General features: G+C 40.4%; 1 long non-coding RNA gene across 1 annotated transcript; it reads left to right on the forward strand.

The window, feature by feature from the left end:
• Window positions 1–21,559: 21,559 nt before the first annotated feature.
• Window positions 21,560–22,942, forward strand: LOC123075833 (uncharacterized). The gene is made up of 4 exons (XR_006436212.1): window positions 21,560–21,944; window positions 22,036–22,148; window positions 22,618–22,672; window positions 22,760–22,942. It is a non-coding gene; the product is annotated as an uncharacterized lncRNA (long non-coding RNA).
• The last annotated feature ends 324 nt before the right edge of the window (window positions 22,943–23,266 follow it).

The raw sequence follows: 23,266 nt of genomic DNA on the forward strand, positions 1-23,266 counted from the left end.
GAGTAAAGAGACTTGCCGGTAACGAGATTGAACAAGGTATCGGGATACCGACGATCGAATCTCGGGCAAGTACTATACCGGTAGACAAAGGGAATTGTATACGGGATTGACTGAATCCTTGACATCGTGGTTCATCCGATGAGATCATCGTGGAACATGTGGGAGCCAACATGGGTATCCAGATCCCGCTGTTGGTTATTGGTCGGAGAGTTGTCTCGGTCATGTCTGCATGGTTCCCGAACCCGTAGGGTCTACACACTTAAGGTTCGATGACGCTAGGGTTATAGGGAATAGATGTACGTGGTTACCGAATGTTGTTCGGAGTCCCGGATGAGATCCTGGACGTCACGAGGAGTTCCGGAATGGTCCGGAGGTAAAGATTTATATATGGGAAGTCATCATACGGTCACCGGAATAATTCGGGGGTTACCGGTATTGTACCGGGACCACCGAAGGGGTTCTGGGGGTCCACCGGGAGGGTCCACCTGCCCCGGAGGGCCCTATGGGCTGTATGTGGAGAGGGACCAGCCCCTTAGTGGGCTGGGCGCCTTTCCCCTAGGGCCCCCCGCAGAGGGCGGTACTACCGCAGGTGAGCGCGGTACTACCGCTGCTACCAGCGGTACTACCGCCCCACTCACGGTACTGCCGCGCAAGGAACCCAAGCGGTACTACCGCGCAGCAGGCGGTACTACCGCAGGTGAGGGCGAAAACCCTAAAAGGGGGGGCGGCCCCTTGCATTGGGGGGCAAGGCAACCCCCCTGGCCGCCGCCCCTCCTCAGATTGGATCTGAGGGGGCCGGCCCCCCCTCTCCCTTGCCCCTATATATATGTGAGGGGTGGGAGGGCAGCCGCACCCAAGTTCTGGCGTAGCCCTCCCCCTCTCCCAAGTCCTCCTCCTCTCCCGCGGTGCTTGGCGAAGCCCTGCAGGATTGCCACGCTCCTCCTTCACCACCACGCCGTCGTGCTGCTGCTGGACGGAGTCTTCCCCAACCTCTCCCTCTCTCCTTGCTGGATCAAGGCGTGGGAGACGTCACCGGGCTGCACGTGTGTTGAACGCGGAGGCGCCGTTGTTCGACGCTTAGATCGGAATCAACCGCGATCTGAATCGCTACGAGTACGACTCCTTCATCCGCGTTCTTGTAACGCTTCCGCATAGCTATTTACAAGGGTATGTAGATGCACTCTCCTTCCCCTCGTTGCTAGATTACTCCATAGATTGATCTTGGTGATGCGTAGAATTTTTTTGATTTCTGCTATGTTCCCCAACAAGTATTGGTACAACAGCTCTTTTCATTCATCCCTGCAGAACTTGCTACTACTAACCAAGAAGCAACTGAGTTCTTGGGGGACAAAAATACAATGTGGCAGCAGTTGAAAACCAATCTGGCCAATGCTAAAGCTCGAATGAAGAAATATGCTGACCTTAAACAATCTGAGCGACAGTTTTCAGAGGGAGACATGGTGTATCTCAAAATGCAGCCGTATTGTTTGAATGCTTTTGGTGCTCGTTCTCATATCAAGCTTCAGAGTAAGTTTTATGGACCGTTCCGAGTGATAGCAAAGGTGGGAAATGTGGCCTACAAACTGCTGTTGCCGGATAACGCGGCCATACATCCTGTCTTTCACGTCAGCCAACTCAAGAAACACTTGGGACCTCAGGCAATTCCTTGTGCTGACTTGCCTTTGATCGGGCCAGATGGACGTGTGCGCACTGAACCGTCCTGGGTGCTTGAGACGCGCCAGATACCTCGCAACAATGTTGCTGTGGTTCAGTGGTTGGTACAATGAGAGAACCTGCCTCCGGAAGATGCATCCTGGGAAGATGCAGATTTCATGAAAAAGGTGTTCCCGGCTTTCTTCAAGCAAACGGTGAATCGTTGGTTCAATCGCCAAGCTCCTTGAGGGCAAGTTCGCTCTCAGCGGGGAGTATTGTCAGGCCACAGCAAGCTGCAGTTCAACGCGGGCATCTTCAGTTAACGCACGGCCAGGATCAAAGCTCGAAGAAGGATCGGACGGCTCGCTGCGCTCGCCCTCCGAACGAACCGTTTCCTGTTACTGTTTAGTTTCCGTTGCCATACTGTTTACCGTCACCTGTTGTCGCCGGCTATATAAAGCCACTCCTCTCTCTTTTTAAGGCATGCCATTTTCTGCAATGATCAACTACCACACTTTACTACTAATATAGATTCGCAAATTCGCCTCTGATACTCTCACACGTTCCTGGTGACGAACCCTAGTGCTCCGATCCCCAATTCTCTTAGCTCGATCTAGATCCGGGCATAACACCGCCGGTCAACCTCCCGCCGCCCCACGCCGTCCCACCGCCGCCCGCCGTCCCACCTCTGCCCTGCCTCTCCAGCGCGGCCCCGACCATCCTGGCCCTCGAGCGGCACACCACGCCGTCCTGCCTCTTCACCACCGCCCCCACGCTCTCGTGCTCTCTCTCTGGATGGCCACCTCTCTCCGACCAGCCGTCGTGCGTGAGCGCCAGCGAGGCTGCCGCCGCAATGACTTTCCCGACGTCCCCCATCTCCACCGCCTAGCTCACGAACACATCAGGCAGCGGCGATTTGGATCGGGGCAGCGTGGGGCTGGCCAGGGGCACCGATGCACATTTGAGGTACAGCTCATCCATCCATCCCCCCCCCCCCGCTCTCTCTCTCTCTCTCTCTCTCTCTCCTGCCGGCGTGCTGTGACAGTTGGGGAGCAGGGAGCTCCGGCGGCGGGGAATGGGGCTCCGGCAGTGGAGAACGGGGAGATCTCCGGCGGCGGGGGAATGAGGAGAGCTTCTGCGAGCCCCTCTGTTCTCCCTCTCTCTCTGCGACCTGACTTTCATCGCAATCTTGTTTTTCCTGCAGGTGCACAGAGGAACACTGGTAATATTGAGCCGACGAAAGGGAAGTACCAAAAGCGACCAGTTTGTGGTATTTGATCTACACAGCAGACTATTTGCCGGTGAACCAAACGCCACCGTTGTGCATAAGGTGCGTGGAGTGGAATGTTCGGTGTTTATTTTTGCTTTTTAGTACTATACGATTTCTTGAGTCTGGCTGTTCAATTCAGAATTTATATGAATACCTGAAATGATAGATAGAGTAGGAAATTGTATCAAACAAACATATGTTGTACATGAAAATGGGGAGCTTAATATCTAGGTGATGTTTTGTAACTAATTTGGCTCCACCATTCAAAAAAAAACTAATTTGGCTCCCAAGATTTATCGAAGTTGTTATCTTAGTGCTTTCCTAGCGTCTCCCAGCCAATGCAGCGTGTGAACAATAATTGAATGTTTTGCTTAGGCTTCAGTTCTTATGCCACTTTTTCTTCAGAAGGCTACACCGTGGGGCTCATCTTCAAGAGACCATCCACCTGACGTGCTTGCTGCAACCACACAGGTGAGCTTCTCTGCCCCACTCAAGTCCAGAGGCCCTCCATATGTGTGGATGTCATGAATATGTGGAGATGCCTCCTTATGTTTGGCACTGCTTTTATACTGTCTGATTTGATTGTTTACTAGGATTCTTGCTCCCAACGAGTCAGCTTCCAGCAGCGGCGCAGCGATCCTCCTTCCATGCTTGTCACTGCATCCTCCACCAGTTGGTGAGTCAACCACAACTTTGATCTGTTCTATTTATGGCCATATCTATCTTTATGATGTGTACTGCCATTGAATTGGTTCTATGATTCTTCCTTTCTTTTCCGAGCCACTTTAAGATCTATTTACAGTACTTGCATTAATTCCTTGCGTTATTTGGTTCTGATATTATCCATTCAGGATTTACCTTTTCTAAAAAAAATCCATTCAGGATTTAGTGCTGATTTGGTAGTAACCAAGTGTGAAGCTAAGCTACTATGGATAAAAGTTGGATGGATGCGCCTAGGTATAATGCAACATATTTTAAAGTTTATTAGATCCTGAAACCAGATACAACACGGTGCACATGTTCGCTTGCATGTAGGCATACAGAGAAGTACTTACAAAGGCTCGCCAGATTCCTAGGCTATGCATTTCTCAATCATGGCATGCTGTGGCCTCATCGGTATATATATTTCCTGTTAAAGCTACTGATGTTTCACTTACTCTTTGATCCCCCAAAGAGATCTCCCAAACCAAACACCCGTGTGTAAAATGTTACCTTTACTAGTTCGAACCATACAGAACTATGAATTGCCCGTTACATCCTAAATCCCACCGTGATCCAGTTACATTACCGTTTGTGTTACCCCCACCCGAACCAAACACATCCCTAGTGTCATAGGAGGACAAGCAGCACTGGAAGTTGAATGGAATGATTGGTCCACTATAGCTATCTGACTGTGAGCTCCTGGTCCAGGAAGCCTCTTAAATTTTGGTAGGCAGTCCATCTGTGCTTGCCAATGTGAATTACCTCCACAAGAAGGTTGTCCATTACCAGAAATCCCGGGCTGACCTCCCTGGAGCTTGCTCCTCAGTACTTTTGTCGTCACTAATTTCAAAGTTTTCACTATCTCTAGCAGCTTCAAGAATTTGTGGAATCACCTTTTTTCCTTTGGTCAAGGAACTTCTATTTTGTCAGCATCCAGTACTGGAGCTGCAGAATCATTGTGCATCTTTACAAGTTTCAACTCCGCAGAAAATAAGGCAACCTAGCATATAGAAATGATCCATTGCCCTGACCATGTTCAAGAAAAACAAAGTGTAGAGCATTCATAGTTTCATACTATAGATACACATGGAAACATAACATAAAACAGAAGATAAGCGACATCACATGAGTAGAATAAAAAGGAATTCAACACATTGCCATGTTCCCCTTTCAAATATCAGTAGACTAGAAAAGGCTACAGGACTCAACTATTCAAAAGTAACAGGATTATGTACAAATGAGACATATCAGATTACCATCCCAACTTGTTTCTCTCATATTGTTCCAGCAAAACAATGTAGAAGTGGGATTGAACTTACCTAATTTGTTTTTGGTCATGAATACATTTGTAGGTATCTAGATTAGCACTATCAAGATGACAAACTTACATTTCTCGGCCAAGAAAGTGACTTCATATTTGTTATATTTGTCGTTTTAGAAATCCACTCTTTCCCTGCAGGAGTGGATTTCTAAAACGATATCTTTGACATAAAAGAATTTTGGTTTTTAGATAGTATCTTTGCACTTGTTAGTCTGGTACTGTTATAATATATAAATAAGGGATTAGAGGATTTTTATATTTAACTAATGCATCTCTTTTCTTGCTCTATTCATCGATTGTTCCTGCATCAGAAAGTTGTCACTTCTATGAGATTTATGCTTACATTTACTTATGCTGTATACCTTGCAGAATCACAGGATAACAGACATTGGTGTCTCAAAAAGACAGGTAATACTATCTTAAATTCTCTGTGATTAATAACGCTACATGAGGATATATGGCACATCTTCCTTCCCTTTGAATGATATAGCAGGGCACTCGGAACCGTCATTCTTGGACATATCTGGAACCGTCAGTATCCATAGCAGAATATAGCTGTAGCAACAGTTGTCGCTTTGTCAGACAGGTATTTTCAGATCATTGGTGTCGGGTATCTTGCTGATCTGAACATCTGGTCATTTAAGTAATAGCAACATTGAGGTAGAAAATGGTTGAGCAGGGACTTCATGATTTTTGTCCATCTCCTGTTTGATGTGTAAACTAAAGAATGGTTATTAAATATGATTATTGGTTCCCGCAAAAAATGATTTTTCAAAGTTTATTTTTTATTTCTGTTTATGTTTGCTGGACATGAATAATTCATTTAAGCTATTGTTCTTGGATCGAATAGCTACCCTATTACAATCGTGATCGATTGCCTACAACATGGGAGAGCGCATGAAGATCATCCATGCAGTATTTGTACTACTTCTTCTTGTATGCCTCGCTACTCATGGGCAATGTAGGTGTCACTACTCTTGTCGTATTTCCTTTTTAATGATATCCTCTAATTTTCTTGTTTTCTATTTTTATTAGCCTTGAATATTAATGCTATGTTTGTTTCAATAATTTTACAGGCAATGGCAGAGGCCTCCGAGACAATGACCCTGATACCTGGTGCAAAAAGAGTGCAAGTATTCCAATATGCAACCCGGATAAAGATAGATGGTACTGCTGTGTAGGAAATTGGCAATGCTACAAGACAATGCAGGAGTGCGATGATAAGTGCTCACTTCCACCATCTTCGGTGGCAATCCCCTCCTCTTCTTGTAGGCTTCGCTCCCCATGGGCAATGTAAGGGGTACCTCTTCTCATTTTGAATATTAATGTTAAGTATTCTCATTTTAATTATATCACTATGAGTGTAGGTTGTGTCACGGTCTGCATATTAATTGAGGTTGTCAAGTGACCTTGCTACTACATTTATAGATAATTTTAAAAATGACTACATGACAGTTTATAGCTTGTAATAACATGTTGTCGCCGTAGTATATCATGATTTTTTATTTATTGAATAGCTACCACCACAATAGACAACATTACCAGCTTGTTTAGTAAATAATTGCCATCATAGTGGCACTATTCATGTAGTTGTCAGTTTATTTCGCAAAAGTCAATTTATCACCTTGTTCACTATAAATTAACCACCACCTTTCCATGGATTATCAAATTATTTTGTAAGAAATTACCACCATCGTAGTCATGATATTACTATCTAGTTTTAGTGAAAAATTACCTGCATAGTAGTCATGCAGCTACCATCTTGTGTAGTAAAAAGTTTGCACTGCAGTATCGTTGCATGAGAGAAGTGTTGGGGTGTCAATTCCTGAAGTGAAATCATGGCAACTTCTACAACCCGAACCATGATCAAGTGATAATACAAATTTAGCAAGCTTTAACTGGCTTGGCAACATTTTCAAGTACTTGGTGGCAAATTCAATGTTTCAGTGGTGGCAACTTATGTATTGACAACATGGTTGCTTTGTTCTTTAAATTTAAATGCACGCGCCACGGTTTAATCGGATTATACTTGGTAGCTAACCAGGAACAATTTAATCTGGGGGCACAAGAGAAGTGTTGGGGTGTTGATTCTTAAAGTGAAATCGTGGCAGCTGTACAATCCGAACCATGATCTAGTGGTAATACAAAATTAGCTAGCCTTAACTTGCTCGGCAACTTTTTCAAGTACTTGGTGGCAAATTCAATGTTTCAATGATGGAAACTTTTGCGCTCACAACATGGTTGCTCTATGTCTCTTTTCCACAAATTTTCTTTGCAACTCGATGTCTATTTTCCCTCCGCGTGGGACCTACATCACACGCGAAGTCTGATTGGTGAAGATTTTGGAATCAGAGTAATTTGAGTTCGCTCACTTAGATGCATGCATTTTTAATTTTGCATAGTTTGGATTGAGACAAAGTAGGATATTTTTTTAGATTTTCCAGTAAGTGTTTTGGTCCCAGTGAGGTATTTTGGTGACAATTGATTGATCAAGGCAGTAAAAAGCCAAACTTTTGGCCTGTTAGTGTGACAAGAGCAATGGGTTGCTTATGCCTGGCTCAATTGTTAGGCACAGGTGGCACTCAACACAATGGCATGACAACTATTGAACCACACATTAGGTAAATCACAGTTCTTGCTTGTGGTTACTTCTGTGTTAATGGCACGTCAACTTAGGATGTATGTCCATGGTTAATTGTGTCCTTAAACTAGCATTTTTTGGTTAATTTGGCTTATGAAAAGCAAATTGATGTTTGTTTTCACCACAGGGCATGAGTTTTCGGCTAGATATACAGTAGATGGATGGAACACATGGAATATCTACCAGAAGACGGTGGTATACGTCCAGGCATGTAGAAAGTTATGGTAGTTTTTTTCTTTATCATGGCAACTTTGTGTGTTTTAGTTATATACATGAAATCCTTGACATGTGGGGCTTCTATTATCTAGATCATGGCAATTTCCTCTGTTTAGCTATATATATGAAGTTCATGTATGTGTGGCACTTTTATTATGAAGATCATGGCAACTTTTTGCGTATCAAGTCATATAGCAATTTTATTATAAGGATAAACTCTCTCAACTTTTAGCTATAAACAATCTATGAATCATGAACATGTGGTAGTTTTATGTTTTCTATATAGATCATGATAACCTTTCAATGCTTTCGTGGGTTGATTAAAATTCTGTGCCGCTCTGAAATCTGGATGTGACTTTAGTTCATCTTGTCACTATGTCGTTTTGTGATGTTTTCACGAACATACATGGGTAATTTCTGATCATTTTGTGCTCCACAAATTATGCTCATCTTAAAGTGTTTTTTTTTCTGTCAGATCCATACAGCTTTTGGGTTATAAGTTTTGTACTCCCTCTAAACTAATATTTAGTGATATAAAATGTTTCCATGGTTCTTGGTTTCATGCTGAATCTCAGATTTCATGCTTGTTTTGTTTTCTGAAGAAGGTACGACGCGCAACACCTAAGTATGCCAGGAGCAGATCCCAGCCTTTCAGGCTTGGTTTTTGTTTTGTAGGGGACTAAGCTCGACTTTATTGATTAACAACGAAGTTCATAGGGATGATTACAGTATCACGGGGTTTGTGCTTGAACTGGCATTTATCAAAACGAGCAACCCGTGCGATCTCGGATAATAGGGCGGGAGCTTCCTCCCGTCTTCCTTGATATATCATTAACAACTGTCAAACAATTGGATGCAATCAGTAAACTCGAAGAAATGTGCATCTGCTATACATACCTTGGGAGTTATTAATGCAGCAACACGTGAAGCAATTGCATGCCGAGAAGCTTTGGCGCTAGCTCATGATTTTTCTTTAGCTTAGGTGTTCATTGCCTCAGATAGCAAACAGCTTAGGTGTTTGCATGCCGAGGGAGTTATACAAGCATATTTTTTTTGCGAGGAAGTTATACAAGCATCATGAAGGAAATTATTCAGGCTTCAGCTGAGTTCACCTCCTGTTCTTTCATCTTTGAGGGACTACTGGAGTCCAGCATCGAGGCCCATAGTCTCGCTAAATCCACTCTAGATCTTTTTGAGGGCTGCCACCTTTTGCTCCTTCAGCCGCCTGATATAAATGCCATCCCTATGAATGTTATCATTGATCAATAAAGTGGAGCGGTTTTAGCCTAAAAAACATCTACGCCACAGCATTATTCTTGTTTCCCCCCTCAATTCTTTTAGATAAACTGCGGAAATATATTTTAGAGATGCATGATTACTTTTTTTAACACGTGAATGTTTTTCAAAACATAAAATATCTTTTTTACATACATCAACATTTTTCTAGATACAATTTTTGTAAGGTATCTCTTATTTTCATAAGTTCCTCATTTCATGCAATTCTTAAAAAAAACACATGTTTTTTACATATCCAATGATCATTAAAAAATAAACGGTGCACTTCTTCGAAGAAATGATGAAATCTTTGAAAAACTCGATGAACAATTTTTAGATACAAGGAAATCAGTTTTTGATACACCATGTTTAAAAAAAACAAAGAACAGGCCGTAGATGCATGGCGAAAATTTTGTAATACACAACAAATAAATTCTGACACATGTTAAACATATTTTAAAGACATATGCTGGGTATATTGCTTAAATACTCGATGAAACTTTTTAAAGAATACTATGAACATTTTATAATACATGACGACAAATTTGTATTACAAGATGAACATTTTTTAAATATGCAAAGAACCTTTTGAAAATACATGATACACATATTTTATTATGCATTGAATATTTTTAATATACAAGTAAAACATTTTTAAAGTACATGATGGATATATTTTTAATACATGGTGAACAATTTTATTTACAAAATGAACATTTTTTAAATAAGCGAAGCACCTTTTCAAACTACATGATGAATTTTTTTAATAGAAGTTGAATATTTTTTCCATACAAGAATGGCCTTTTTAAAGGGCATGATGAATTTTTTTAATACACATTGAACATCTTTTAATATGCACTTAACTTTTGTAAAAATACTTGATGAACCTTTTTAAAATACTTGATGAACATTTTTGATAAAACACTATGAACATATTTTATATGAGATGAACATAAAAACAAGGACATAAAGAAAAGCAAAGGAAACGAAAAAATAAAAAGTAAAAGGTAAAAAAATAAAAATAAAATAAAGATTTTTGAAATACACATTGAATTTATTTAAATACATGATGAATATTTTTAAAAAATATGATGGATATTTTTGAAAGAATGATGAACAATTTTTGAAAAAATGATGAACATTATTTGGAATACGTCATAGAAATTCTGAAACCTAATGCAAATTTTTAAATACCAGGTGAACATTTTATGGACACATCATGAAAATTTCATAAAATAAACTCTGAATATTTTTCAGCAATACATGAAGAAAACTTTTAGAAGCGCAATGAGTAATTTGAATAAGCATGATGAACATTTCTTGATGTACATGATAAACAACTTATTGTCCGCGATTAAATATTTGAAAATACATGATGTAAAATGTTCATGTTCAAAAACATTGTAAATGAAAGAGCAGAAATGGAAAATTAAAAACAGAAATAAAAGGAAAAGAAACTAGAAAGCATAAAAGAAGCAAAAAAAGTAGACAAAGCAAAAAGGAATGCGGAGACAAGCACGTAACTGGACATACCCACCTAGCTGTGCAAAGAACTGGATGATATTCAACTTAAATCCCATGGAAAGTAAACCAGAGCACTACTAGGCTGGCCCAAGTTGCATGAGACTATCGGCAAGCGCCATATAGAACTCGCGGTAAGCGGGATATATCTTTTGTGGTGGAGGATATTTGTTGCTGGTTCGGCTTTGATGCACTATGAGGACCAACCAAAAATCTCTAGACAAATGCGGGCGCTATATCACGCGTAATGGGAGACGTAGCTCTGCCTTGGGAGCAACTAGTTAACGAGCGCTCTTTCAGGAGCCGCGCAACGATCAACGTCATTTGGCGCGCACTTAGCCATTCGCCACGTGTTGCGCTCTGGACGCTCTTTCCAGATTTTTTTTAATTTTTACGCACGCGTTTTCGGCTTTTTAAACGGTTTTTTCCCGGGTTTTTTCGACGTTTTGGCTTTCCCCTGGTCTTCCTTAGCGTTTCGACTGCGCGAAAAAACGCGTCTACATTTTTTTCTTTCATGAAAAATCACGTTTTTTCTTCCGCGAGAGGCACGGTTGTGCTTTAGCGAGAGTCACGGCCGTGCCTTTCGAAAACGAAAAAAAACACGTTTTCTGTTTTTTTTTCTTTTGCAAGAGTCACGGTTTTACTTCCGCAAGAGGCACGGTTGTGCTTTCGTGAGAGTCACGGCCGTGCCTCTCGGAAAGGGAAAAATAAAACGCGTTTTCTGTTTTTTTCTTTCACGAGAGTCACGGTTTTGCTTCCGCGAGAGGCACGGCTGTGCTTTTGCGAGAGTCACGGCCGTGCCTCTCGGAAAGGAAAAAATTACGCATTTTTTGTTTTTTTCTTTCGCTAGAGTCATGGGCGTGCCTCTTTCGGAAAGGAAAAAAACGCGTTTTTTGTTTTTTTTTTCTTTCCACGAGAGTCACGGTTTTGCTTCCACGAGAGGCACGGTTGTGATTTCGCGAGAGGCACGGGCGTGCCTCTTTCGGAAAGGGAAAAAAACCGTGCTCCCGGTTTGGTTTTTTCGTTCGGTTTTTTTCGTGAAAAAAAGTTCGTCAAAACCTATCAATATGGGATCTAGTTTTGAAGATCTTGACACGAGGAATCCAATGATGAAAACGGTTTGAGATTTGGACGCACGGTTTAAGAGATAAAACGTTTTGAATAAACGAATCTATGAAAAAAGGGAAAACTCCCAGGTTGCGACAAGTGGCGCGCTGCATGTGCGCCACTTGTCGTGACCTAGGAAGATGGAGTGTTCTTTGCAACGAGTACTCCTTAATTAGTGATTTCGCTCTGCCTTGCCTCTCGTGCGAGCTGCTGAATCGTCTTAGTGGGCCGGCCCAGCAAAGCGATTTTCGGTTGTGGAACCTTCCACCGGATTTGCTAGTTTTAGGAAGGTTCAATATGTTCTTTTCACATGTTTTTCTTTATGGTTTTTATTTTTATTTTTTCCATTTTTGTTTTTTCCGTTTCTTATTTTTCCTTTTTTTTCTTCCAAATACATGTCGATTTCTTAATACATGTTATACATTTTTCATCAGACGTTGAACATTCTTCTGATACACTTTGACCATTGTTTTAACATTTTTTTTAAATGTCAATAGGTAAACATTTTTTGAATTGTACAAATTACTTTTAAAATCATGTGAATACTATTTACATTGTATAATATTTTTAAATGTCATGAACTTATTTTCTCAACTACATGAGCATTTTTCAAATGTGATGAATATTTTTTAAATATCATGAACATTAATCTGAGTGTATGATTGTTTTAAATATGAACAGTGTTTTGCATTGTATAAACATTTTCTAAAATGTGACTAACATTTTCTTGAAACACCTGAGCATTTTAAGTATTTTACTAAAGGTGGTGTTGAATTTGCAAAGGTGCAACAAGAAAGAACAATGAGCCTATGGCTAATGCTCGCACTCACGTTTTGTCACTGTTTTCACTCCATACTTTGGTATGTTCTACTTATGGGTAATGGAAGGATCCAAAGACTTGATGAAAATTTCTACTATTGTTTCCTTGGCTACTCCCTCCTATCCAAAAGAAGTTTCACAGTTTTGAACAGAGGTTAGTTCAAAACAGTGACATTTTTTATGGATCGGCGGGAGTAGTATTTTTCTTAGTACAGAGCAAAAGAATGTGTCTTCTGGTCACCTACAATAAAATTTCTTCCTTTTACCTACATTATCATTTCTTATTCTTCTCTCCAAAACACAAAAAATGCAAAGATATGAGATAAACACATGATATATATTCTACTAATAATCATTTATCGATCAGCAGGCTGGTACGAGATGTTAAAATGGGTTCCTATTTGTCTACCATTGTTCTTCTATTTAAAAAGTGTTAATTTCATCGATTTCTTGCTTATATGTATACTGATTGCAGATTTGCTGAAATTTCAGTTTGCAAAACCCATGATCCAACCCTTGCTTTGTCTTTATACTACTGTTGGCTTTGTCCTTCCAAATAGATGAATGCACGAAGGGACTGACATAACTACTACAGATGCTTATTTGTTGTCAACACTAGATGAGATTTGGCAAGTGACTATATTCACATGATAGTCTTGTTTTTGAACTAGCTCATGCGCGTCTTTCATATATGTGCTGGCCGCATGAAGTTGCAAATTTCTTTCTCTCACATAAGGGAAATATTGAGCACTCTCACCGAAGCCTTTGACAAATGGTCTTGTCTGGGAATAAACTAAGATTCAAATTATGCCAATTATTGTGGTCTTTTAGCTAGGTTCATATAGCTTAAAAATATATATTTCTTTAAAGGTGTGACATGAATTTTGCATGTAAGTATAATTCCCCACGCATTGTTTATCTAATGCCACCGATGGATCATTTGGACAGGATATTTTAATTTGAAATGTTGATTTTTAGTTGTTTACTATTTTCTTAGAAGACATAAAAGGGCACAAAGACTGTAAACTTTGGATATATATAGTGTTTTTTTCTATAGAAGAAGACAAGGAAATTCATGAATTATCAGTTTATATTGTTTGCGACTTATCAATTTAAGTGAAATACTTGATGTAACTTTAAACATATGTGAATTTTTTGTGAATACAACATATTACTTTTGATTGTTATTAATTAGTTAAAACTTAGCTTTGAAATGTTGTCTAGAGCTTCAATGATATCTCGGGAGACACGTGGCCTTCTGAAATTTTTAATCTGGAAGAACTTTAGTACATTGTCAAAGGTTATCTTATCAAACTAAGGCTAGTTTAATTTGCCTGAATCATCTCATTGCAAGATGAATGATTATAGCTTCCTCTCTATCTTTTTATTTCACTCCAAATTGAAGCTGTCAAAAGACTCGATGGGGAGATGATTCGCCTCGCAGTCGGGACAATTCGCCACGATCGTGAGATTGATACGTCTATTTCGCATCATGTTTTCCTACTATTATTTATTATGTTTTGGGTTGTTATTTCACTTTATGATGCAATTTTAATGCCTTTTCTCTCTTATTTTGCAAGTTTCTCATAAAGAGGGAGATTGCCGATAGCTGAAATTCTGGACCTGAAAAGGCCACAACAGAGATGAATATTCTCTAGAGCTCCAAACAACCTGAATATTTTGGTTGGATCAATCATCATGTTTAATCTGTTAATCACGACTTACATACCGAATCTTTGGAATAGTTTCTTCACTATTATCAAAGGGCAGCCCAGCTCTCGTGATGGGGTCGCTGTCCTGCCCAGCTAAACTCTCTGCAATGTTGCGCACCTCTCTTTCTTGAATGGGATAATCTGCCCCACATGTTATTGCTTGAATTGCTACACTTTGTCACATTAATTGCGTGCTTGTTTGGTGAAAAATTATGGAAAGACTGGGGTGCATGTGCGCAGAACAATGTAGTACTCCCTCCGTCCGGAAATACTCGTCGGAGGAATGGATGTATCTAGATGTATTTTAGTTCTAGATACATTCATTTGCATGCATTTCTCCGACAAGTATTTCCGGACGAAGGGAGTAGTTCAATAGAAAATGTCATTGTCATCAAACACAATAAGCGTCGTGGTAAGCGCGAGCGCTAGTTGTGTCCACATAGATTTTAGTGTGCCAGGGTGAAAACGCGTTAATGAGAGAAAAAATAAATGAGAAGGGAAACGTGTACGTCTCGTTTCCTTCCCTATGAAGGAACTCCATCGAGTCGTCCACTCCAGGCCTCCCCTCGACCCAAGTCCGAAGCACGCCGCCTCGTCCAGTCCTACTCTCCCTATATCAGCCTCCCTCACGCCAACGACTGCCACGCTCACAGCCGTCCGGAGCCACCACCGCAATGGCGCCCCCTCTCCGCCTTCGCCCGGAGCTGCTCGCCCATCTCTGCCTGGATCAGCTCAAGCACGAGGCTGCTGCGGCGGAGCATAGCATGCGAAGTGAGTGCTCTAATCTAATTGGATCGGATCGAATCCCACCGCCCCGTCCATCTAGCTCGTCATGGCCGATGATCACGTCGACCGGGACGCGTCTCTGCCCAAGCAGCGACGATGATGGAGGGAGCCATCAATGCCGGTCAGCTATCGATGGACGGGCACGCCGGGTTGCCGTTCCTCGGGGCCAGCCCCTCCCGAGGCCCCTCTGGGCTGCCACCGGTGTGGGAGGCGTCTGTGGCCATGCGGGCTGGGGACAGAGCGGCGGGGCCCATGCCTGTTTCCGCGACACCGTTCCTCCCCTCTTGCCGGTGCCGCCTCCGTCTCCTCTCCCCTTCTGCGGCTGCTGCCACAACTTCCGTCCTTCCTTTTCGGCTCTTCCCAGTTCCCACCCGCCTCCTCTGCCCCGTGCCGGTGGCCACCTCCTCCATTGTTCCAACTCCTTTGCCAACCTCCTCCTCTATCACATGCCACTGACGATGCTTAGGTCCCTCGGGGACGCCTTGTTCTTGTCGTTGATGAGAGGAGGAGAGGAGCGGCTGCTGCAGGCGGTGGTGTTGCCCCGTACGGTGTCCAGTGGCCCCCAGGTTCATCGGTCCCTGCGGCTAGGATTTAGAGGTTGGAGACTTGGTGCACGCCGCCACCGACGTGCTCTCCTCCTCCGTCCTCGTCTGCGTCCAAGGGCCCTTCTTTCGGGCGAAGATCGTTGAGTCCCAGGCACATCCTCATGGGAAGACCCCATCCTCCCACTTCATCATCCCAAGGTCTGCTCATCTGTCTTTTTATTTATTGTTTGTCACATTAAATCAGTTGCTGCGTCAACTGGTTCTGAAGGCGATGTGATCTTCATGTTTTGAAGGGTTTTCCATGTCAAATAATGCCTTGGATTAGTAGTTGAACAAGATGCAATACTAACTTTCTCATGCTAAAGGATTTTTTGCCTATGCACCAAGCATCGTCGATTCATATTGCATATATCATGTATTTTGTATAGTTCACTACCAGTAAAAGTACTGATTGCAGCACCGAAGAGGTCCAGCAGTCTGTGTTATCGTCCTCGTGCCTTTACATGGGGCGCCGAAGAGAAGGCCGATCAGTCCGTGGTGTCTTCATCCTCGCCGTCCGAGCTGGTATGTTGTGCTCCTTTCCCCGCTCCGCCACCTCGGCTACTCCACCACCACGAGATACGAGCATGGCATTGCCATGGCTGGGTTTGGTGTTACACTGTTGGTATGGTAGATAACTGTGTTGAAATATATCTTTCATAGTGTCTGTACCTGTTTCTTCTCAGGCATAATTTTTGTAATGCATTTTACATAGTGAAAATATTGCTAATTATTTCATGGTGTGTTGTATAGTTTTTTTTAATTAGCCTGCCTGTTTTGCATATGTACCCTTTGCCTAGACAAAAGATTGTTTGCCGCTACCTTAGAAGTTAATTATACTAGATGATACCCCGCGTGCTGCGGCGGGAATCGGTTGCGCCTCAAGAAATCCAAATTTGTGATTTCACCGGCAATACGTCATCGAGAATGTCAAGGACAGGGGAAGGAGTTGCATCACATCTTGCCTGGTACTCACAAATTGAAGAGAACAACATAAAACAAACCAATCATGTGTTTGAAAATGTTATGTAGGATTTAGTTTTATTGACTGGGTACTCTTGCTACTTGAAAGGATAATGGAAGAATGTCTAATGGAGACATTCAACAAACCAATCAATTGCAGGTTTGCACTCATAATTGCATTACATATCTCCTGGCACTCGCAAATTGCACGCGCACAGAGATAGGGAGAGAGATTGATCAGATTAGATAACACAACCCCCGCAAAAAAAGATTAGATAACACAAAGAAGAGTAGATGCATGATGTTCAAAAAGAGAAGAAGAAGAGTATATGCATACGGTTGCCTTTCTCACTGATTTTTCTTGTAGGTTATCATGTGCTCCCTTCATTACGTGGATGTGAAGCTGCTTTCCTTATGTATGTGAACACATCTAATCCAAAATTTAAAGCAATTGAATCAAACATAATTTAGATCGGATTCCTATAGTTCTTATATTTATAAATTTCAAATCACAAACATTAGTCTATTATTTCTATTTATTAATTGAACAGTGTTCCAATTTTTCACAGGTTGTAAAATCAGCTTTGTCTATCTTCTGGAGATATTCAATTGCTAAGCTTGATGTATATTTAAGTAGCGCATTTTTAGAAATATCCACCCATGTGCCAAGACCCACGAACAATTTCTTTAATTGTGGACTCCTTATTTACATACGTTTGAAACAAAATGAATAATCGCTAAGTATACCATACCAAATGACACACCACAATGTCAATATCAAACCAAGTAACCTAATACCATACTACAAATGTTCTAGTGAAAACACTAATTAATCAAGGGTTATCGTCATGTATAACTTAAGCTGGATAATGCAATTTGACACCCTTCATGTAGTACCCGACCAAATAGTTTTAAACATGCTAGAACATTCGTTCGGTCAATCAATCAACTACATGCCAATAGTCACGTGTTGGTGCTGGTCGGGCAAAAGGATTGCTGTAGCAATCAACTTCAGGTAAAGTAGAAACAAATCTTAAATGGATTAGAATATTCAATTTTGAGAGACAAAAAATGTGCATAGCACAAATAGTCAAAGATTTCGATCTGATTTGTCTGTGCATGGACAACGTGATGCAGGAATAGGGGCTTGTTTTCAACTTGTTGTAGCCTTGGTAGTACTGCATAAGAAAGTGCATTCTTGACGGAACAAATCAACCAAAAGTAAGCCATTGAAATTATAACTCAACACGTACCCAACTTTTAATCTGTGTGTACCTTCAATTCATTGAGTGTGGTTTTCTGTATACACTACAACAAAACAGACTTTAAGTAACACAATCATGTAACACATACAAAAATGTGTGACAAGGTAATTTCCAGTAACACCTCATTTTGTGTTGGATGGCAGAAGTAACACATACTATATAAGGCCCCAAAATGTGTTACAGAGGTATTTAACAATAACATATAAATATGTGTTAGTATCATTGTGTTACATATGTTTTCACATAGTAACATATAAGTATGTGTTGGTGGTACGTTACGAACTTTACAATTAGTAACACATAATCATGAGTTGATCATAGTGTTACAAGTTATATTATGTGGGGAAATAGAAAATACTAAAATCAACTATATACAGAGATCACCAATACCTTCACACATAGAGCCCACGTGCCAACATGTTTTTTTTGTATAAATACGTTTTTATATTGGTAAATAAAGTTTTCATTCTTTTTGGGCAATATGGTACAAAAACAATACAGTTCGGTACTAAATACTCGTACGGAACTATTTCGATATGGTTGCAGTGAATATCATATTAACCATACTTTTCCGCGGTTTTTTGGATGACTTGATGACCATAAATGCAAATGCACACTTTAAAATGATCATGTCAAATTAACAATTCAACTTGGTTCAAAAAAAAATTAACAATTCAACGCCGGTACTCATGAAGGAGTGGAAGACCAACAGCAAACGAGTGCGCTTTTGAACATAGTTTTGAAAACCGTACTGGACCGCTGGTCAGACTAAAACCCAGAATCGAGGCCTCATTCGATTTTTTTAGGTGCATCAGTCTTTAGCAAAAAGCTAGTAATAAAATAACAAGAAAATCATGTGTAAACTAGGAATTGAACCATTGACATTCAGGCACCGCACGTCCAACAGCCCTACCAACTAGGCTAGCCACAATTTGTGATTCCATAGTGGATTATAACCAATAAATGATTCATTTGATTAGAGGTCAATTCTTTTTAAATAACTGAAATACTCCAGTTTTTTGTCGCTATTGAACGAGTTGAACCGGCAGTCCGGCCGATAAAATCCTAAACCGGTAGCCTCAACGGTTCAACTGTCAGTCCGATTTTTTAAAGTAGGCTTAAGAATTGTAGAGCCGTACAACTATAGCATCAATCAACCACTAAACAACAGTCTAGTAGACCAGTATTGCACTAGCATGAATCATTGTTCCAGTGCCAGTAATATTTTTTTTCAGAAGAACACGGACACACTCCAGCCAGTACAGCCTTTTTTCAGAAGAACACCCACACACTCCAACGAGCACAACACAAGAATTGTCCGTAGCAGTAAGCAAACAAGCAGTAGTTAGGCAGTGTACATCACCTAGTTGACCGGGTGGCAAGATGGCTAGGGGCCAGCTGTAAGTGCAAGCACAAAAATCACACACGCGCAACGCCTAGCCCCTAGCTGCAAGTGCAAGCCACAGAAGTCACACACACACAAAGGCTGGTTTACAACAACAAAGAAGAAACCATTGAATCAGACGTCCAGGTTTTGACACGAAACAAAAATCCCAAATTAATCAAAACGTCAATTTCTAACAACATAAGCTTAGTTTACAAGACGGTAAATCTAACATAAAGTGTATCTATCTCCAATGATAGTCTGTCATACATGAAGCTTAACTTAATAACAATTTTCTGAAATTTTCTAAGCTTCATGTTTGAAGAGCAAAAACTATGCAAACATAGAAAAGTCCACTAAAAGAACGCATAGCTTCATCTGCCAGTTTAGAACAATCCTTCACCTCCACTTGCAAAATTTCCTGCAAAATAAGATTCACTGAAGCGCATGAGCAAAAGTTTATTACAAATCCGAAGAGTCAGGTTATTTTCAATACATATATGGACTGTAATTATAATGTATTGTCAACTTAGTGCTTTATGGTATAACATGAGATTTCTTAGTTGGTGCTAAGTTCATATTTGTCAAGTACATATAACATGTATGATCCAGCACATATACGCTTAACTGCAGAAACTAGACAGAAACACAAGAGGGCCAGAAAAAATAGTATCGTACACCAAACATACCAGGAAAACAACATATATCTCTAGGAAAAAAAATTACTAGCAGCACGCAGCGTAGACGCTGCTAGTGACAACTTTCAAACGCCGCTAATTAGGGGTTCCTGTACTAGTGACTGTATTGATTTTTCACATGTATGAATGTAGTTTGGTTGGAACAGACTTCCATATTCATGATACAGTATAATTGGATTTTGCTATCAAGTAACCTGTCTATTTGCTGAATCCAGTGAATATAGAATTCCTGCATTATTATAGCTATTATTATACTAATTCATGTATTATTTTAATCACCAACATAACCGAGGCGCTGAAATAAAGCAGTAAAACCTCTCCGACTGAAACATATTTTCGACATATAGAGACATCTTCCTACCAGTATCTTGCTCCAACCAGGCTCTAAAAGCACTATAGGTTGACAGCAGGGGCGGACCTACGTAATGCCAACCGGTGTCACAGGACACCGGGTAATTGTTCTGATTACGTTATATATATAGCCCATTAGGCGTGTGACACCGGTAAAACTTGTTGTTGGACACCGGCGAGAAGCCACCAGACTAAGCGCCCGCGCATCCCATCTAATGGCCCATGGAGTCACGCACTCCCGAGTTGATCAATCTGATCGATTGATTCAAAAAAAGAAAATCTGATCGATTGACCGCTTTGTGTCATTGTGTGTATCTGCCCATAATTACCTTCTGGTTTCTCGCCTCCTCTGCACTGAATCCGCATGGCCTCGTCCTCGTCCTATAGGCCAACACGTGGCTCCCCATAGCATGGCAGCATGCCGACTTTTTACCTGGATCGCTGGAGAAAATATTAGGTTATTTATATCTTTTTCAAGTCCAGGCCTCGACTAGAGTTTTGAATCTCAAAGATCTTACAATTGAGAATTAGGTTATGGTACTTTTTCAAATTTATTAGGGAGTGGTTCGCATGTGTTTGAAAATTGGATTACCATGATATTCCAAAATTTTATCGAGATTCACATCTACTTGAGAATTGGATTATTGTGATTTTTCATGTTTTCGAGGTGATTTCCCACTTCACCAATAATCTTTGTTTCCTTAGTTTCGAATTTTCTGTGTGTGTAATCAACCAGTATTTAAATTGTTGAGTGTTATTTTTATGCAAATCATGTACTACAAGCATCATTTTAAATTGTCTGCGAAATTTTTCATGATTGCACCGCAATTCCTGTTGGAGAGCCTCGAGATGAAATCCTCAAATTCAGGACAAACTTCCAAATATCATCTATCCCCGATGAAAAACTACCCGCTATAGCTACAGAGAGAGGCTGCCCCAAATAAAAGCAATGACTACATGGGACACCGGGACATTTTCATCCTGGGTCCGCCCCTGGTTGACAGAGTATTTTTAAATAAAGCACACAAGTAGATAATGTAGCTCCCAAGAGCATCAGTCAAAACTATCTAGCTGAAAGTGCAGGCAGCTAGCATTTTAAAAGATACTCCATGATGATACTTCTTTTATGTAAAGTTAGCTCCTAGCAGTTATTTTGGAACAAGCTTGCCAATTGTTTGGAACATGCCAAAGGGAATAATGGAATAGAAGAGGTAAATGACTTCTTTGTCCCTTCCTTTTGTATGCATTTATATCAATATTTTACTCTTACTTGTTAGTTCTGTAGGAAAATCTCCAATCAAATCATACTGGCATTTCTCGGTTACAAATACTACATGGTAAAACAAAGGTAATGTCAATACGTGGCTATATCATTGCTTTTCACTTGAAACCTTCGTATTAATATTTCAGTTTGTAGAGATTCCAATGCAATGGACCTGTTGAGGCACGCTTGTAAATATGACATTTCTGAGGCTAATAATCTATCGCGTTCACGCGGAAAAGTTATGTCTAGACTTACTCTCACTCATGTCACAAAGATAGAATATAAAAAAATTAATTGCTGACCATTGTTGTGTCATGGAACCAGAATGGCGAGCATGATAATGTCGGTCAGTTACAAATTCAACAAAAAATCATCGTCGCCACAAGACCTTGTTATTGATTATGTGCAAAAGGTAAGGTTTGTGTGTTTTTGAGTTTTGAAGTTGCAGCTTTCTGTAGCTCTAGGGTATGAATATCATTCCATCTACTATTTGTCTCTTGTAGGCAAGGGAAATGAGGGATCGTGCAGTTGAATATTTTTCAAGACTAGACCAGCAGGGGACTAGAACTGAACGCCCACATCCAGTTCGCTAGAAAAGGCGTACTTCTTCAAGAAGGTAAAGATCCGCCAAGGGGAATGGGTTTACTGTACTCAAATTCCCAACCCAAACCAATCTAACATGCCTCCTTGAAAAATGACTTCTGTTACAAATCTACAAGTAAAGGATAACTTCAACCAAGCATGAGCAAGTGAGGTGGCCTTGGGCATTAGACTTTGATGTCTAGTCCAGTTTATTTAGTTTTTATGGGGGCATGTATTTTAGGATGCCATTAAAATAGAGATCATATTGTTCATGCAAATTATATTATTATTGCCGTTGAATGCTAATAATGATCATAGCTTTTAAAGTAGTTTTAAAGACATCATCATATCCCAACAAGCAAAACGTTGTATGGTACTTTTCTGAGTATTGATCTAGCTACTAAGGCTGGTGGTACGGAGTTAGGTGCTAAATTTTTCCATGTGCACATAGATGAACCTATTCTTGATAATGAGGAGTTAGTAAGGGAAGCTTCTGGTTGCAGGACAATTGGTGAAGCTTTCTCTTCAGGATACTTAATTGCTTGGCCTTCAACTTTTGTAAGTTGAAGTCTTTTCTTCCATATTCCGAGATCATATTTTTTTATATTTAATTACATAACTATAGGGTCCAATTTTCTTTTAAAGATTCAAAAGAAGGATAATTGAGTTGTAGCTGAATACTTCGGTTGGAACAGGAAGCAAATAAAATTTGAAGATTTTACTTCCAAATAGTTGTAGTTTACATTGATAGATTGAAAAATGTAATATTATTCAAAAGATCTTTTTCTTTGGTCGCATTTATGCAAATGCTAAGGTGTAATATTCTCCATACTTGTGTTTTCTATAGTTAAATTGATACGAATGATATGTTGTTGCACCTAAGAATATTTGTATTTATTTATTGTAATGCATATGTATAATACACTCTTGTATATTCATAGTACCTATCTTGATATTTTGAATTTGTGTATGTGTCGTGCTTCAATTTATCTACCAATCTAATCGTGGCAAGCAAAATACAAAAACAATTAACTATTTCGCAATTACAGTGTTTTTTATTAAATAAATTTATATTCCATAAAATGGGTGTTGAATTTTATGGTTAATAATTGAAAAATAAAAACATTAATTATGTTGCCATATTGATATAGT

The sequence above is a fragment of the Triticum aestivum genome, chromosome 3D (genome assembly GCF_018294505.1).
Source record: "Triticum aestivum cultivar Chinese Spring chromosome 3D, IWGSC CS RefSeq v2.1, whole genome shotgun sequence".
NCBI classification, from domain to species: domain Eukaryota; kingdom Viridiplantae; phylum Streptophyta; class Magnoliopsida; order Poales; family Poaceae; genus Triticum; species Triticum aestivum.